The sequence below is a fragment of the Rhinolophus sinicus genome, chromosome 1 (assembly GCF_057876585.1).
Source record: "Rhinolophus sinicus isolate RSI-liver-muscle chromosome 1, RSI-T2T, whole genome shotgun sequence".
Classification (NCBI taxonomy): domain Eukaryota; kingdom Metazoa; phylum Chordata; class Mammalia; order Chiroptera; family Rhinolophidae; genus Rhinolophus; species Rhinolophus sinicus.
In genome coordinates, this window is record NC_142501.1 from 8,937,532 (window position 1) to 8,954,327 (window position 16,796).

Consider the following 16,796-nt stretch of genomic DNA (forward strand, 5'->3'; position numbering starts at 1 on the left):
TTGGAGGGCATTAATTTTGATATTTTGAAATATTGCATTGAAATTTATCTTGATTATTGAGTTTTGTTTTTTTTTTTGCATCCATCCACTTACATTTTGTGCTTGATTGTCCTCACCCTAGATTATGACAGTCTAACCAGCTTTCATTTAAGAAAAAAAAGATCTCTCCTAGTTTTTATTTTTAAAACAAAATCTTTATGCTCCCCAAACCGTTTACAAGGTCTAAAGAAGGGTGTTACAACCATGAGCCACTAGGGGGAGCCATAGAACAGTTTATAAAACCAAGCTCTTGGAGTAAAAGTCCGGCAAAGGCATTCTTCAGCCTGGATTCCTTTTCTCTAACAAAAACCCATCCATTTTGTGATTCTCTTCCTCTCAATACGCTCCAGTCTCAAGCAGGCTCCAGATACATGAGCCAAAATCAACATAAGGGTATACTTTGATTCGGTACCCAAGTAAGATACTTAGATCGGCTGAAAGCCGAAATAAAACCCCAAGGGGGTTTGAGTTGGTTAGACTTGTGTTTAAACCCTGGCTTGTGTCATGTGGGACAGGGTATCTTCGTAGGGTGACCAATCTTTTTGATTTGCCTGGGGCTGTCCTGGTTTTAGCACTGAAAGTCCCACAAACTGGGACAATAGGTCACCCTACTTGCTTGACCTTGTTTTTCTGATATGTAAAATGGAAATAAAGTCAGTACCTACCAATTGGGAGAATTGAATAAGATGATGATGTACATAGTAGGTGCAGAATAAAAAAACTAGCTCAGTTTTGTTATCAAGTAATATTGCAGATAGTTGCAGGCAGGGTGTAAGTTCCTATAAAACCATTTAAACAGAGCCCCAACATTTTTTATCACTTCGATTATACATTCAATTCAATTCCAAAAATATTTGTTGAGTGATTACTATGTATCAAGAAATTGTTAGTGGTTTAGAGGTTATGGGCACATTTAAAAAAATGATTGACACTTCTCAAGGATGTTATGATCTTCAGGGGACAAGAAAAGACAGAGAGTGTTTACAGAGTATAGGGGGGAAATTAATCCAAGTTTACTGTCCCCACCCTGGTAGGTCCTTATTTCCCATAGCTGGATAACAGTTGTGGTCTCCTAACTTGTCTCTCCACTCCCATTTTCGTCTCCTTCTATCCAATCAACTAACTACCATGTAAATCTTCCTAAGACACAGTTTGGATCCTGTTTTCAAAAATCCAACACCTACTTTACCTGGGCATTCTTTACGTTTTACAACAGGGCTTCAACCAAACTTTCAAGTCTTATCTCTCAAACAAGCCAGACAACTCCCTTGCTCAAACATGTCCCATGTTTTCCTTCCTCCATGACATTACTCACAGTGTTCCCTAAATTGGAGCGCCCCACCTCATTCCTGCCTGTCAAACGTAAACTCCTTCACATGGCCTTATTGGGTTTTCCACCAGACATGAGCTCTCCCTTATTTCATTTCTAATGTCCTTAGAGCATTGTTCATATTAGTGTCATTTGTGGATCCTGTTATTGATTGTGGGCAAGCATTGTCTATTTCATTTTTTTATATTTCCTCTAGTTCCTTGTGTGTAGCCCACAAGTGTTTCTTGTATTGCATCCAGAATCCTAATTTTAGTATCTGTACCCTGGCTTTGCTAGTTTTTAGCTGTGTGATATTAAGTTACTTAATTAACCTCTCTAAGTCTCAGTTTCCTCATCTGAAAAGTGGGAATCATAACAGCACCCACCTCAGGGTTTCCACAAGGATGAAGTAAGATAATGAAAGCATTTAGGGTGCTTAGTATTGTGCTTGGCACAGTAGGAGCTATGGGCTGTCAGAGAAGGAAAAGTTCCATTTAGGCTGCAGGAATAGTGGAGAAAGTGGGATGTAAGCTAGGATGTGACTAAAGATAAAAGGGAAGACATTTGGGTAGAGGGACCAACCTGAACAAAGACTTCAAAAGAAACAGGAAAGAGCTGGATTTGCTGAAAACAGGGCTGGTCAAGTTCTGGGAAATACCCTCCTGGGAGATGCCCCAGGAAGAGAGACAAAGAGGAAAAGAACAAGTGGAGTAAGTTTTCCAGGGGTGTGAATTAGCAGGTTGAAAGGAGGGGAAATCTGTGTCTAGTGGTTTGCTGAAGATTTCTGTCATGGGGTTTGCCTCTTTCAGCAACAGCAACAAAATTATAAGTGGTGGCCAATTAGATGGGTGACAGAATCAAATCAGCATGTGTTTACAGCAAGTTGCAGCAAAAGATGGAAATGGACAAAATGACAACTAGCTGCTAATTATTAGCAGGGTTAAGCTCAATTCTTATGATAAAAGAACTAATTATAGAAGTTCATGAAAGAGTGAATTTGGCTTAGTATCAGTTTGTGAGGGGGGAAAAAAACCTCTAGAGGAAAGAGGTGGAAAGGATTAGTTATAAAGTCAGTTGGAGCCACTAAATTTGCCAACGCAATTGTCCAGTGCACTAATGGACGTAGGAGTCAGACCAAGGAGGGCCGAAGTCTCACTGTATTCTGTGGTGGTCAGATCATACCCGGGTATTTTATGCAGTCACATTTTGGCTGCAAGGAACAGAAACTCAACTGGGAAGGGAATGTATTGGCCCACTTGAGCATTAGACTCAAGGGTGCCCCTCCCAGATCTCTTTAACAGGCCAGTGCACCTGTTCCCTAGCTGCTGGGAGTGTTGGCAGCTAAGGGTTCAGAGAATTGCCCTCACCTGAAGGGAGCGGAAAGTGAAGTAAGTGTTGGTGACCTTAACCACCTCATGGCCCATAGCCAATGGCTGATGGATACTGGGGTACACAAAGCTGCCCATTGCTTCATGGGGGATTAACTCCATGGTACGTGTGGTTTATGCTCCAGAGCTCTCCACTGTGGATCAGGCCAAGGAAAGATCAGGCTGAGCCTTGCTCAGCTCTTTCACTTTCCCTGCCCTGCTCAGCTTTCTCCCTTATAGGTTTTTCTTCCCTTAATAAATTCCATCTCTCTGTTTCTAAGGACCCTGACCTAAGACACCTACAAAATCAAAAAGCCAAAAAATAGCCGGGTTCAGATTCTCAGACAGCGTTATTACCTGTTGAGACTTTTATCTGTGTTTCAGCTCTGATAGTTTGGTTTGGTATTGGCTTTATTCTTGAGCAAGTTCTTTCCCATAGTCCGTCCTGTCAACTCCAGGTGCATAGCCAGACAGTTCAGCAGCTCTTGTGCAAAGAGAACTCTGTCCCAGTAGTTCCAAAAAAGGCCCCAGGACTCATTCTGATTGGACTGCTTTGGATCACATGCCTTTCCCTAAGTCAATCACTACAGATGTTGGTGGTGGGGAGCGGTGGACAGTACTTTGGTTGGTTAGGACTGGGCCATGTCCTCCCCACAGGCAAGGTAAATAGTGAAGTCAGCCTCCTGGCAGCCATAAAGACAGAGAATGCGGAGGAGTGGTTCCCCAGAGAAAATTAGGCTTCCCTTACCAGAAGAAAGGGAACATTTACTGGAAGGATAAAAATAATGCATGCCCCCGACAAACTGAAGGATGTCTGCATGAAGCCATTAGGATGTTGAGGCATATGGAAACCATCATCTGAAGCATGGTGGCAAGAAAAAGGGACGATAGCCCTTCTGTTTTGAGAGATGGGTAATGGGTATGGGAAAGAGGGCACAATCATCATCTTCAAATCTTTGGAATGTAATTATGACAGCTGGGATTAGACATGTTCTGTGAAGCATTAGAGGAAAACATTAGGATCTAGATCAGAGATTAGAGAAAGGCAGATCACTCATAAGATATATATCTCATATACGTATGTATATACAAAATGTATACAATTTAGTTTGTAAAAAAAAAAAAAAACCCAAAAAACAGGCCTATTTGACAGGGGATGAGCTTGGCCATGTTTGGGCATATCAATGAATGGGCATTTCACACTTCCCATAACTAATGAAATATGCCTATACTTCCTTCTTTCCTTGGCTTTTTCACAAATGCTGTGTCTAGGTAGACCCTATCTGGAAAGCACCAGCTAGGTTTCGTCTTGGGGAAATCTGCCCAACCCCAATAATTCCAACCAGCAGTACTTTATCTGAGGCAGACCTCTGGGCTCTTGTTAGTCATGACACTTGGGATATGGCCTGGCATTATAGTCACCTCAGCACGTGCCTTAACTTCCCCGTTTGGTGAAAGTGTTCTGAGGGCAGTGACTATCTCATCTTACACCCTTTGTGTCTTACTCAAATATTTGTTGAATAAATAATTTTATCAGAACTTTTGCAAAAGGTTTCTTGCCTTGGGGTAAGGTGTGTGACTAAGCGGTCACAAGGATCCTGCCCAGCTCTAAGATTCTGTGACCATGATGTGTTACTGAACTTGAAGATGACACATAGATGAATAATTGGGACTACCTAGAGCCATCTTGGCTTTGCAGCTGTTGGAGGGGGTGAGGAGGCACCCTCTTTTGCCTCTCTTCTGAGAGTTGCACCAAAGGGCAGTCCTGGGACACCTTTGGGGTAGAATTGAGGATCACGGTAAGAATTTACCCTGGAATGTAAAATGATTTGCCCGTTTTCCCTCCCTCAGACCCTGCCTGGTGCCATCGCCCCCAGGAAGCTTTCGGGAAAGCACTTCCCCCTTTTTTCCACACGGCCAAGTTGGAGTTATTTCTTCTTTTCTGGGCTCCTTCCCATTGCTGGGGGAGGGGGAGCAAAAGGCCTGCCTCCACCAAAGGCACTTATCACTGTGGACCTTGCTTTACTGGTTTCTCTTCTCTTTAACCTGCATTCCTTCTCCTTGTTGACGTTATGAACCAGGTCCATGTGTGGCCTCAGTGCCTAATGCAGGAGACCCGCGTACACACACACACACACACACACACACACACACACACACACCCCTACATCCCTGCGTTACAGGAGTGGGTGCCGGAGAGAGCAGGACATCAGTATTTGAGAATTTTAGAGTTGCAAGAGTCATCTAGTGCAGCCCTCCCTTTCACAGATGCTTTTCCTTGAGTCTCCTAATACACAAGCTTCTGGGTTCATTCAGCCCGTTTCCTTCTCGAATACAAAAGCACTTTCGCTGTTGATGATCTCAACATTCCAGGCAGGTAGGGAGGGGTAGGTAGGTGTCAGTACCCTCCCATTTATCGTTGGGGACTCGGGCAACTGGCCCCAGTGGGGCGGGGGCTGTAACGGGAATTCAGGGCTCCGGGCCAGTGCGAAATTTATTGTCTCCTTTTGGGAAATGTGAAAGTAAAGTAATCCATTTATTAGCCCCAGGAGGGACCCTTCAGGCCTTTAGAAAGATGAGTACGGGGTCCGGAAGATTAATGCAGTGAAAGAGCTCGTGGCATTGACCCTTTGGCAACTTCGCGAGGTCCAGCCGGGTCCCCCGCCCTTCTCTGGACCAATGGGCTGCGGCCTCTTTAAGGCCGCACAGCCCCGCCCCCGGCTCCTCGCCGACCTCCTCCCACCTCCTCGCCGCCGCTCGGCCAGTTCCAGACTTCCCTCAGCGATGAGGTCATCTTCCCACTGCCCATTTGCTGTGGTGGACCGTCAGTCACAGGAAGTCCCGCCTCCATCATCAACTCCTTCGTGCCCCTCCCTTCCTCACTCTTCCCGTAGCCCGCCAGGCCGGGCCGCCACAAGACCTTTGATTGGTCAGCGCCGCCGTCACTTCTCCAGCAGGCGGCGTGGAAGGCTGGAGGCGGGTGGGGTGGGAGGGTCCGCAGCTTCCGTGGCTGAAAGGAGCCGGCGGCGGCCGTGTCTGTGGTGGCCGCGGCGGCGGCGGCGAGAGCAACCGTCCTATCTCCCCCTCCCCTTCGGCTCCGCTCGCCACACGCCCTCCGCTCGCGCCGATTCTCCGCAGCTCCACGCGCCCTGGCTGAACGTTGAGCCTCTGGAGGAGTCGCGCGCTGTCAGAGCAGGAACAGGGACAGCCGCGGAGCCCGGGCCAGGAGGAGAACGAGGCGGTGAGTGAGAGTCCAGCCAGAGACCCCTCCCCCACCGCGGCGTCGCCCCGCCCGAGCATCCTTTCTCCGCAAGACCGCGCTACTCGCGCCCTCGGGTGGGGGGAGTCGGGCGGGGTCGGCCTTGGGCCCCCACCCGGCTCTGTCCCTCCCACCGCCGCCCCGCCCCTCCGGGTCCCGGTGGGTGAGCCGGGCGGGTGGCGCGGGGCGCGGCCCTGCACCTGTGCGTTGCCTGGTCGGCTAAGCGGGTGAGGAGACACCTAGGTTCCCAGCCGTCTTGCGACCCGGGCGGATGATGACTACAGGGACCCGCTGTCCGGCGCTTTCCCCGGAATCTCGTGCGAATCCTCAGGATCCATGTGCAATCCCAAGGTTCCCAGGCAAGGAAGGCTCACCTGGACTTGTTAATGCCTGTGTAGCAACCCGAATGCCTCCAGGTGTAAGGGCTCTGGCAGGTTCGAAACTTGACTGTCAAGAACTTTACCCTCTTAGAAAGTGTCTGTCAGGACGCTTTGATTACACCCCTACCCTGGCCGGTACATAGGAAGCATTGATACTCTAGGGCTAGGGCTGGACCTTTCTCGAGTCAGGTTCTCAAACCTGCTGTTTGTCCGCTGTGTAATCTTGGGCCTCAGTTTCCTCATGAGAAGAATATGGATAATATCTATCACGTGAGGTCGTTGTACGTTGAGAACGACTGGTAAACCAGTTTGTATTTAAGCACCAGCCCAGCTTGGCTTTGTCAGGATTTCTCTGTTTTCTCACTATTGTAGAGCACCGGTTTGGTGGACGGTTAACTGTTACCAGGCTGTACTTGGCATGAAGTGTGTGTATACAGGAATGTGAAATACATCACTTAAATGTACTAATGAAATGGCACCTAGCTTCATGTGTTTTTTATGTATTATTAAATCCATAAGATGTCTGAAATGGCCCCAAGTTGCTCGTTTTTGAGATCTTTTCAAGATCTTTTCTACCTGAAGCCAAAGCCTATAACATAACCTTTACTTTCAATAAGAAGTTAAATTTATGCGACTTTAAAGATTTAAAAGACCCCCCCAAAAAAAACTCCACATTTCACTTATGCAGTTTTACTGTTGAAAAGCAGCCACCTCCCAGGGATGAGGTGGTACAGCCAGCTGGCCCACAGCCCCGTGACTGCAGGGTGGGGAACCCTTGGCTGAAAGTTATTAAACTAAGTTTTGCCTAATGTCTTTTGCATTTTTCATAGTGAATCAAAGGGCTTTATGATACTCAGTTTCTTAATGAAACAATGAGAGAGAAACCATTACTGCTTTTTTCGAAAACAAATGCAAAGAAAAACTGACTGTAGTCTAGTTCCAGCATTTGCTTCAGTTCTTTGCAATAACTGTTAAGAAGAGCCCCTGTTTAAAAAGCCTTCCAAAAGTTACATTCATTAGGATAATTTTTTTATTTGGAGTAAAGTTGTGAGATGGAAGAGTAATACGTACCCTGTAATTCAAAAGTATTTATTGCAGACTTTCCACGACCTTAGTTCACTGCCGAGTGCTATGAGGAAGGGATTCAAAAGCTGTGTAAAACAGCACCTCAGCCCATAAAGGGCAAAACCATAAAGTTTGGTTCACCCAGTAGTAATTACGGGTACTACTTAAGTAATGACTTTATTCACTAATTCATTGATTTATTCAACAAACTTTTGTTCCACGCCTGTAGTGTGCCAGGTGTTTTTCTAAAAGTTATGAAGGTTATGAAGGTAAGTGAGATGTGGTCCTTGCTCATGAGGAGCTCACACTCTAGTGGGAGAAGCAGAAAGCGACAGATAATCGTAACACACTGAAATAAAGTCTTAAGTACAAGCCCAGAACTGTATGGGAGACTCAAGGGAACTTTTCCTTTGGACTGCAAAGGGAAGATGGTGTTTGAGAGAGGAAGATCATTCCAAACAGAAGTAACTGGGTTTAGAAAGATTTCCTGACAAATCTTCTGACTGTCAGGTGTAAGTCCGAGGGAAGAAGGAGGAAACTGGCACTCCTTGATGCCCACTTTGTAACAGGCATTAAGTTAGGCTTTTAATGTATTACTTAATCCTCACAATAACCCTGTGAGGTAGAGTTTATCTCTACTTTAGGATAGGGAAACAGATTCAGGATAGTTTAATTTGTCTAAGGTTAGTGACAGAGCCAGGACTTGAAGCTCTGATTTACAAGGGTGGTATGCTCTTTTCCTTGAACTTTGTAGAAGTAAATATAAATGAGATCAGAAAATTCCACCTACGTATATCATACTACATCTGTTACACATTACTTTCTGTGAAATAAATGTTCATACTTGTTGATTTAGAGTTGCTGAACTTGTGTAATAAATAAAGGCTATCTTTATCAAATGGTATTTATTTTATGCTTATAAATGTGGTGGCATTTGCTAAAAAGTGTGGCCCATGGAAACACGCAGTAAAAATGGAAGACTTGATATATACAGATTCTATACGGAGCCTTTTACAAAGTTGTTTTAAAAAGGTATAAACTTTTCTTGAGACCGCAGCTTAAATATTCAAGTATACAAAGAAAAAGATATCAGACATACGACCAATTAAATAGACAATGAAGGGGTAAATAGTTTTGAATAATTGATTTTTACAAAGGGGAAATTAGAATTTTGAAGTCATATTAACAAAGATTATTGTATTGTGTTTGCAGAGACCATGATGGCAAGAGCACATACGAGACTAAGCTCCATAAGCTCAAGGGTATTTGTTTTATTCTCAGCTTCAAGAGCAATTCTTGGGACATAGTAGGTGCTCAGTAATATTCATTGAATAAAAGATGAACATGAACAAATATATATTTACAATGAGTAGTGTGTGTATGAGTATAAATGCTAGGATTGATAGCTAGATTTGATTGACATAATATGGAACATTTTCGTCTGAGAATAAACTTCGTACAGGTTCATCAGAACCTATCAGAAGGTCTTTGAATGAGAAAAGGGAAGAAGACATTGATAGATTACAGATGAAGTGGTTTAGGTATGAGGAGTAGTTTATAAATGGATACATTTTGGACGAAAAGGAATATTGAATAAAGGGAATGGCCCACTCACAATTCAACAATATTTATTTCTAAGGCCTTACTGGAGTTTTGAGAATCAAGGAAACAAGGTCTGTCTGCTCTCGAGCTTCCAGTTTCAGAGAGTAGATGTGTTTGTTAGCTGTCTATTGTGTAACAAATTACTCCAAAAGTTAATGTTTAAGACAACAATAAACATTCTTTCTCACAGTTTCCGTGAGTCAAATTTGGGAGCAGCTTGGCTGAGTGGTTCAGGCTCAGGGTCTTTCTAAAGGTTGCAGTAATATGTCATCTTGGGTGTGGTCATCTGAAGGCTTGACTGAGGCTGGCAGGTCCTCTTCCAAGATGGCAACTCATGGCTGGCAAATTGGTGCAGACTGTTGGTTGGAAGTCTTAGTTCTTCTCCATGTGGGCCTCTCCATAGAGCTACTTAAATGCCCTCATGGCTGGCTTCCCCCAGGGCAAATAATCCAAGAGACCAAGTTGCACTGTCTTTTATGACTTAGCTTCAGAAGTCACATACCATCTTTCCTCCAGTATGCTGTTGGTCACACATTGTGGGAAGGGATTACGCAGGAATGTCACTACCAGGAGGTGAGAATCATTAGGAGCCACCTTGGAGGCTGGCTGCCTCGGTGGGTAGCATAGAAAAGTAAGTGTTGAAAGACGGTACAAAGTGCTGGCGGAGGGGAGGGAAGGATTCAGAACGTGAAGGTTACCGTTGGGGAGATGAGGGAATTGGAAAAGATTTAATTCTGTTAACAGATAGTCACACATATTTATTGTGTTTATAGTGTGCCTTCCACATAGTAGACTAATACGTGGAAGTGAACGCTGTATTAGGGCCATCTAAAATGTTTGAAGTATTCTAAGGCCAGCATTTACACTAAGGACAAATATTTGATCTCTGTGTGTAAGGTGAGGGTGGAGTAATTTTTCTGATATTGAAGAGAACAGTAATTTATCAGAGTGATAGGCAAGCATTTATAGAGTATAAGTAGTTAAGAGCGTAAGTACTCGAGCCAGACTTGCTGGGTTTGAATCCTGGCCCTACCACTTGCTACCTAGTGGTGTGACCTTGGGTTTGTGAATATGATTGCTACTTTTTCTTGCTACTTTTTCTTAGTGATTCACTAACTGTCAAATGGGGATAACAATGCTGCCTGCATTATATTGCTGCTATGAGTATCAAATAAGTTAAAAATATGCCAGGTGCTTGGAACAGCTTTATATGAATCATCGTCATCATCATCATCAATTTTTGGCAGTAGCATAGGACATGGGTGAATGAGGTTGGAGTCAGAGATGAATGAGTATAGAATGATGTGGGTATTCAGAAAGAGGCATTGAAGTGTCGATTGCTGCTTCATTATTGGTTTTTCCAGTTCAAGTACCAATGTCTGGATAATTTTTATTTCACGAACTAGAGCGAATCAGTTATTTTATTTAGCTGAACTCCATAATTAAAAGAAGACTTCAGGAGGTGCACAGTTGCCTGTTCAGGGCATATCATATCCTCTTGTCCCTCTTCAAATTACTGGGCCTTCTATCTGCAGAATGGGTTTAACCTGAAGCAGTACTTAAAGGTGTGTATACTTCAAAAGAGCTTAGTGGTAGAACTAGGACCTATAGTAAAAATACCTAGAATGAGAACTTTTGTGACTGAGTCACAAAAGAATCCACAGAGATTGTTAAAAATGCTGTGTCACGTCTATGAAGAGGAAAGATCATTGAACTCGGTGTTGCTGCAGGTGTTAAAGCAGAAATAGGGTGATCTGCCAGAGGCTTTGGTGGAGCTAATTGCCTGAGTTGCCTTCAGTTCTGTGGTTCAGTGACTCAAGTGCAATTTTCCTTGTTTAGCTGAACGGAGGCACTGAGAAATGAAATGGTTTGGGGTTCCCCAGCCATCTGATGGCTGAGGCTGGGCCAGCGCTTCACCTGGTATTTACTCCCGCCCACGTAGCAGTGATAGAACAAATGCAGAACCTTTCAGAGACTGAACGTTGTGGAAATTTCTTTTCTTTGGGTACCGTATTTTTAGTTTTGTGGTATATCTGGTTCATTTGCTTCCCCACTCACTCTGGTTCACGTGCATTTAGAAATCATTGCCTGTATAAATCAGTGCTGGTAATGAATAATTTGGATAGCTCATTTTGAAATTTGGAGTGTATCTTCTGTTTGTTACTGAATTTGAAGACAGGTGGGCAACTTACAGGTCTTTGACCTCTAAAATTATGAGAAATATGGGTGACTTTGGTTCTTTTTGAAATGACTTTATTTAAGTATAGTTGTTATACAATATCATATTAGTTATATTAGTTTCAGGTATGTGATACAGTGATTGCACATTTTTATACCTTACAATTGTGCTCACCCCACTAATTCTAGTAATCATCTGTCATCGTGCAAACTTACCACAATATTATTGACTATATGTGACTTTGGATTTTTGAAAACTTTGTTCTGGTATCAAAACTTAAAGTGTAATTAGGTATAATTTGAAAAAAATTCTAAATTCCCTACTATGAGAGAGTAACTAGTGAGGTGACATGTCAAGTTTAAGGGCTTGAGCAGGGCTAGGTACTGACAATTGTCAGGTATGTAACCATAGGCTCACCATTTAATCATCTTGTGACTCAGTTTCCTCATCTGTAAAATGGAGTTAATAGTTCTTACAATATGAGGTTGTAAGGATTATGGAGGAATGTAAAGGGAAGTAACTGTGGCATCATGATGGTGCTATCTCAGTAATTCTCACACCAGCTCTGAAATACGTAGGGGTACCATTTTGCACACGAGGAAAGAGAAGCTTGGAGAGATGAACTGATTTTAATTTAGGAAGATCCCACTTAGGCTTTGAACACAGGTCTGTCTCTGAATTAAAACATGCCGACTCGCTACATGAATGTGTATTAAGTGCTTAACTTTGCCTCCAGTAAAGTCTGTTCCTGTTCACTTTCTTTTGCACAGTTGGTGAAAATGTCAGTATAGTGAGAATTCTCTATGGTAGTAATCAAGGTGTTGTAGCTCTCAAAATAGTCTTTGCAGTACTCCTTATATGTATCTTGTTGCCATTCCAGAAATGGAAAGTTTTAATAATGACTTCACATCTTAAATTCTCAATAAATACTAAATAAGGGCATACTATAATATCCAAATTTAAAAAAATAGTTTTGTCAGTGTTTCAGTATCTGTAAATGGTGTAAATGCTGCCAGAGTCTCTTAATCATGGTGAATTTGTACATATTTTCACTACCACAAAATTTACAGGAACTTGGAAAGTTGTCTTCTCATACTTGAGGACACACCGTGTCACATTTTGGTATGAGAGTGTGTTATCGTGGTTGTGAAACTGGCTCTATTGTTGATTTTATATTTTGTTATATGATGGACATATTTAATCTTTTAAAATTTGCCTTACATCTGTTGTTTCACCTTTTCTTTAAAAGGTAGAGATGGGGAAACAATTTAGGAATGAAAAGTAAGAGCCGTTTTCTTTCTTACTCTTGATGCACTTTTAATGAAACATCACTTGAACTAAAGCCTCCTTTTAGGAGCCTTTCACTCTTTAATTCTAACATTCCAGATTAATGCCTTGGAGGTCGTGGCATTGGAGGGAAAGATGTGGTGGTATTTTAAATTCTGTTTTATAGATTCAGTGGATTATTTCACATTAGCTTGTTGATATCTCCTATGTGTTCAGATTTTTTTTTTTCCAGAAGGTTGGGGGAGTGCTGGAATTGGAATAGGGAAAGGATATAATGAGATTATAGACTAGTGATGATTTGATATTAAATAAATTTGAAGATTTCCTGTACCCAGTAGTTCATAGATAGAGAATTCATTTGTGTTGTATCTGTCATGAGTCTGTGTATATATTGAGTCGAAACGATTATTTAATCACTTTCTTAAGTTAGTCACTCTGTAGCATGATTGACCAATTTTTTTCCTTTTTGATTTTTACCTGAAAACTGATTCTGGAGGCAAGCCTGGCAGAAACAATTTGTATGAAAACTGGGTATGATCTGTACAATTTGGACTAGTTATTCATGACATTTTATTTTCAACATGTTCAATAACCTGTTAGGTGCCTAAATAAAACTGAGTTAATTATAGTGTAACCTTTTGTTCTATTTGGAGAGTGTTAAGGGATTTTTGAATACCCTCCAAAATCCACCTTCATCAAGTTAGCTTAGAAAGCTCTTTCTAGAACAGGGATCCTCTAAACTTTACCTGCATGACGCTCTCTACCTCTTCTGACCACTTCTTTGTTTTGTTTTGAAAAAGCATACCTAGTAGATTTCCCTACTCTTTGGAGATAACGATGGGTTTTGGAGTTGAATGCACCTGTTTTCAATCCTGGCTCTATGGCTCACTGGCTCTGTGATCTTGGGCAAGGGAGTTAATCTTTCTGAATCTCTGCTTCCTCACAGGATAGTTGTGAGAGGTAAATAAAATTATGTGTGAAGCATTTAGCACATAATAGGCATTCTATGCATGTTCATTTTCATAGCACCCAGAATTTTTCTTTTGTAGCTCTAGGTAAATTGCAGCTAAGTTATTATATCATTATTATGTAATTCTGTTTTTCTTTTTGTAAGCTCATGAGGCCAGAGACCATGTCTGTGTCTTCACTGCTATATATTCTTAGTGTCCAGCACAGTAATTGGCATGGCATATAATAGATGCTCAATAAATACTTGTTGAGTGAGTGAAAGTGACCCACCCCTCTCTTTACCCTGTTCTTTTTTGCCTTAAAAGGACAGTGTACTGAACTCATACCCTTTGGCCCACTTGAGAATTATTCCGATAACATATGTGCATCCCTCAGTTCACTGCAGCACTATTTGCAATAGCCAAGATACGGAAGCAACCCAAGTGCCCCTCAGTAGACCATTGGGTGAAGAAGAGGTGGTACATATAAACAATGGAGTATTACTCAGCCATAACAAAGAATGAAATCTTACCATTTGCAACAACATGGATGAACCTACAGGGTATTATGCTGAGTAAAGTCAGACAGAAAGACAAATACCATATAATCTCATATGTGTAATCTAAAGAACAAAATAAATGAACAAAATAGAAACAGGGGAGTGGATTAAGAAGTACAAATTGGTAGTTACAAAATAGTCATGGGATGTAAGGTATAGAATAGGGAATATAGTCCATAAGATTGTAATAACTGTATGGTGTCAGGTGGGGACTACCGTGTTTCCCTGAAAATAAGACCCGCTCTCATATAAGGTTTGCTTCAAAAGACACATTAGGGCTTATGTTCAGGGGATGTTATCCTGAAAAATCATGCTAGGGCTTAGTTTCCGGTTAGGTCTTATTTTTGGGGAAACACGGTAGATTTTTCTGGGTGATCACTTCATAAGTTATATAAATGCCTAATCATTATGTTGTGCACTTGAAACTAATATAATATTGTATGTCAACTGTAATTGAAAAAAATAAAAAGATTGGAGCTAGATATAGGGGAGGGCAATGAATAGATGAATAACAATCAGAGCAGAGAATATTCTAAGTAAATTATAATACTAGAAAATTATAGTATTCTGGACTTTCTAACCCTATCTGAACTGGTGTCCAGCCCCAAATTCTATCAAAACAGTTTTCAGTGAGGCCACCACCAACTTCCTGTTGCTGAGCCAGTAGGTTGTCCCTAGCTTAGTAAGATGGTAACTTCTAGTTATTTAGCAAGAACCTTGGAATCGTCTTCTCTTTCTTTCCACTCATATCCAGTCCATCAGCAAATCCTGTTAGCTATGTCTTCTAAATATATCCATATCTGATCACTTCTCTCAACCTCCACAACAATCAGCCTTGTGTAAGTCTGTATTAGTTTAGTTTTCTGTAGCTACTGTAACAAATGACCACAAAATTGGTGGTTTAAAACAACCCATGTATATTCCCTTACAGTTCTGAAGGCTAGATATCTGAAATCCCTTTCACTAGGCCAAAATCAAGGTGTCAGCAGTCCTTCCAAAGGCTTTTGGGGCGAGTCTGTCCCTTGCATCTTCCAGCTTCTGGTGTCTGCTGGCAGCCTTGGCAGTATCACTTCAGTCCTCAAGGCCAGCGTCTTCCAATCTCTGCACATCTCCTGCTCTTTCTGTGTTTGTCAGATCTCTCTGCCTCCCTTTGATGAAGACTTGTGATGGCATTTAGGGCTCATCAAGATAATCTCCCCATCTCAAAACCTTTAATTTAATCACACCTGGAGAGAGAGAGAGAGAGAGAGAGAGAGAGACCACACAAATGAGATCATCCAGTGTTTTTCTTTCTCTGCGTGATTTATTTCACTTAGCATAATGCCCTCAAGATCCATCCATGTTGTTGCAGATGGCAAGAGTTCATTTTTTATACGGCTGAATAATATTCCAGAATGTGTGTGTGTGTGTGTGTGTGTACACGCATGCACACACACAAACATATTATACATATATATGTATGTATACACAAACATATAACATTTTCTTTATCCACATATCCGATAGTAGACACTTAGATTGTTTCTATGTCTGGGTATTGTAAATAATGCTGCAGTGAACGGGGAGGGGGGACATATATATTTTTTTGAATTTTTTTGTTTTTTTTGGATAAATACGTAGAAGTGTAATTGCTGATCATATGCTAGTTCTATTTTGAAGTTTTTGAGGAACCTCCATACTGTTTTCCATAGTGGCTGCACCAGTTTACATTCGCACCAATGGTGCTAAGTTCCCTTTTCTCCACATACTCATAACTTATTATTTCTTTTTTTTTTTAAAGGATTTTGACTGAGCTTTCTTTTTTTTTTTTTTTTTAAAGATTTTATTGGGGAAGGGGAACAAGACTGTATTGGGGAACAGTGTGTACTTCCAGGCCTTTTTTTCCAACTCAAGTTGTTGTCCTTTCAGTCTTAGTTGTGGAGGGCGCAGCTCAGCTCCAGGTCCAGGTCCAGTTGCCGTTGCTAGTTGCAGAGGGCGCAGCCCACCATCCCTTGTGGGAGTTGAACCAGCAACCTTGTGGTTGAGAGCCCGCACTCCAACCAACTGAGCCATCCGGGAGGCAGCTCAGCTCAAGGTGCCGTGTTCAATCTTAGTTGCAGGGGGCGGAGCCCACCATCCTTTGCGGCACTTGAGGAGTTGAACTGGCAACCCTGTGGTTAAGAGCCCACTGGCCCATGTGGGAATCGAACCAGCAGCCTTCGGAGTTAGGAGCACAGAGCTCTAACCGCCTGAGCCACAGGGCCGGCCCCACTTATTATTTCTTGTCCTTTGATAATAACCATTCTAACAGGTGTGAAGTGATACCTCATTGTGGTTTTGATTTGCATTTCTGTGATGATTAATGATACTGAGCATCTTTTCATGTGCCTGTTGGCCTTCTGTAGGTCTTTTCTGGAAAAATGTTTATTTAGAGTCTCTGCCCATTTTAAAATCAAATTTTATTTATTTATTTATTTTTGCTACTGAGTTGTATGAATTCTTTATGTATTTTGGATATTAACCCTTTATCAGATACATGATTTGAGAATATGAAAAAATATGAGAAATATTTTCTCCAATTCATTAGGTTGCCTTTTCATTCTGTTGATGGTTTCCTTTCCTGTGACAAAGCTTTTTAGTTTGGTATAGTCCCATTTGTTTATTTTCACTTTTGTTGCCATTGCTTTTCGTGTACATCTTTACTTTTCTTGAAGGGTAGCATGTTTTTGCAGCTGAATAGTTTTTTTTTTTAAGACTTTATTGGGGAGGAGGAACAGTGTATATTTCCAGGGCTTTATTGGGGAACAGTGTGTTTTTTCCCAG

At 42.0% G+C, this 16,796-nt stretch overlaps 1 protein-coding gene across 6 annotated transcripts in view; it reads left to right on the plus strand.

The window, feature by feature from the left end:
- Nucleotides 1-5,704: 5,704 nt before the first annotated feature.
- Nucleotides 5,705-16,796, plus strand: part of MRTFA (myocardin related transcription factor A) — a 176,782-nt gene continuing 165,690 nt past the window's right edge. For 2 of the 6 annotated variants that reach the window (XM_074326439.2, XM_074326440.2), the window contains exon 1: nucleotides 5,705-5,956. The gene's annotated coding sequence lies outside the window, so the exon portion shown is untranslated. The remainder of the gene's footprint in view (nucleotides 5,957-16,796) is intronic. The other 4 variants (XM_074326441.2, XM_074326442.2, XM_074326447.2 and 1 more) reach the window with 3 other exon arrangements.